Consider the following 2877-nt stretch of genomic DNA (forward strand, 5'->3'; position numbering starts at 1 on the left):
CCACCACTAGTCGAGCTAGTCGAGTATACAATACCAGGACAAAAGTGGTTATGGAATCGATTAATGTTGTAATTGATGATGAATCGATCACTGATCAAACTGAGGGGGAGCAAGATGAAGTTAAAAATCAAGGAAATGGCATCTCTGAAGACATTCCTGATATTAATGAAACCACTAGATCATATACCGCTGAAGATATTAGGCACTCACCTCAAGTTGATGAAGTCAGAGAAACATCTCAAATTGAAGAAGTCAGAGAAACACCTCAGTCCCCACATCCGGATATCATAACCAAAGAACCTTCCTCTCGGGTTAAGCTCAATCATCCTCCAGAAAATTTGTTGGGCACTGTTAATGAAGGTAGACGACTGAGAAACAGGGTAGTTAATCAAATGTTATATTCCTGCTATTTATCTCAACTGGAACCTAAGAAAGTTACTGAAGCACTTGAAGATGAAAGCTGGGGAACTGCCATGCATGACGAGCTGAACCAATTCACCCGAAATGATGTATGGATTCTGGTACCAAGGCCAACAGATCACAATGTCATTGGCACAAAATGGATTTTCAAGAACAAATCTGATGAGCATGGTACTGTGGTGCGCAATAAGGCTCGACTAGTAGCTCAAGGATATACTCAAGTTGAAGGAGTTGATTTTGATGAAACCTTTGCTCCTGTTGCAAGGTTGGAATCCATTAGAATTCTGCTAAGTATTTCCTGTCATCTCAAGATTAAATTATATCACATGGATGTCAAAAGTGCATTTTTGAACGGAAATCTCTAGGAAGAAGTATATGTAGAGCAACCTAAAGGCTTTCAAGATCATCAATTTCCTCATCATGTCTATAAACTCAAGAAAGCTCTTTATGGACTCAAGCAAGCCCCGCGAGCATGGTATGAACGGCTCACTACATATCTTCTCAATCAAGGTTTCATCCGAGGACAGGCTGATCGGACCTTATTCATTCGGAGAAAAGGTGAGCACAAGCTAATTGCGTAGATCTATGTTGACGACATCATTTTCGGTGCAACGATTAACGCTTAGGCACACACTTTCTCTGAGGAAATGAAGAAAGAGTTTGAAATGAGTTTGATTGGGGAGTTGAATTACTTTTTGGGGTTTCAAATTAAGGAATCCAGCAAAGGTATTTATGTCTCACAAACCAAGTATGCTAAAGATCTGGTCAAAAGATTTGGCATGGACGGCAAAAGTCATGCTCGCACTCCTATGAGTACAAGTGTCAAGCCAAGTACTGATTTGTCTGGAAAATCCGTTGATCAAACAATGTATCAAAGCATGATTGGGAGCCTCCTCTATCTCACAGCCAACAGACCTGATCTATCATTCAGTGTAGGGGTATGTGCAAGATTTCAAGCCAACCCAAAGGAATCTCACATGACAGCAGTCAAACGTATACTCCGATATGTAAATGCAACTGCTAACTTTGGTGTTTGTTTTTCTAGAGATACAAATCTAGAACTTGCAGGTTACTCCGACGCAGACTGGGCTGGAAATGCGGATGATCGAAAAAGCACCTCTGGAGGATGTTTTTATGTCGGCACGAATATGGTGGCATGGATGAGCAAGAAACAAAATTCAATCGCTTTATCCACTGCCGAGGCAGAATACATAGCTGCGGGGAGCTGCTGCACACAGTTGATTTGGATGAAACAACTCCTAGCCGATTATGGATTTACTCAAGCAATGATGAGTATCTACTGTGACAATACAAGTGCCATCAACATATCGAAGAATCCAGTTCAACACTCTCGGACCAAGCACATAGACATTCGTCATCATTTCATCCGTGACTTGGTAGAAAATCAGGTGGTATCTCTTGCTTATGTGTCTACTGAAAACCAATTGGTTGATCTATTTACCAAATCTTTAGATGCATCTAGGTTTGAGTATCTCAGGAATGCAATTGGTATATGTAGTATAGCATAATCTATAACTTTGCATATCTAGGATAGTTCTTATGTTGAAATTTTTTTTTCCTAGTGCCAAAGTTACTTCTGTTAATTTTTTTCTCTCCACCTCTTCGTTTTGTTTTAATTTGCTGCTTTATTTGTCAATTCAATAATAATAATAATAAAAAAAAAGGGTAAAAGAAAAATTCTTATTCTTTAGTTTTTTTTCTTTATGTCCAGTTTTTTAAGTTTTTTTTTCCTTTACCTCATTTTTTTCTTGAATGCTTTGTACTGGTTCTATGTGCTTATGACCATAACATTTCAAAATCTCATGTGAAGTCATGTCCAGTCATTTGCAAATGGATCTATTTGGCATAAGGCACTCTTTGAGCTTTTATTTATTGCATGGACTTGATGAATGATTATGTAGCTTTTCATGTGGGATTTGGTTTATGTTGATCATGCATAATTTAGAGTCTGTCTACATTTTAAGACTGTGAAAAAGGGTTAAAGGTCACATTGTAGGTGATGTATGGTTCAAAGACTCGGTTAAAATTGACCAATTCACTAGTTGAACATATATCCTAAAAACTCCTGCATTGTTGTGCACAAAGCTATATGGCATAACTCTAAAAGAGCAATTTTGAACTTCAAGGTTCTATGTCATTTCTGTTAAAAGAATCCCTATAGAAAAAGTCAGTGACCAAATCATTACGGAAAAATACTGTTGCTAAAGGATTTGAAATAACCTAATGCGTGCTCTATAAAATGACGTTTTGGATGAGGGATTCTAGGCCTTAGCATTATAAGGTTTGCCTTTAACCGAGTTTTTGTTTCCGTCATTACATGCAAAGTTTTTTTGTAGTTTTTTCATCTATCTTAAACTTTGACTGGTCTCTCACACACTTCACTTTTCAGCATGAGTATAATTATCCCATTGGCTAGTTAATATTCATAAAGTCTTG

Source organism: Corylus avellana, chromosome ca5 (assembly GCF_901000735.1).
Source record: "Corylus avellana chromosome ca5, CavTom2PMs-1.0".
Lineage (NCBI taxonomy): Eukaryota > Viridiplantae > Streptophyta > Magnoliopsida > Fagales > Betulaceae > Corylus > Corylus avellana.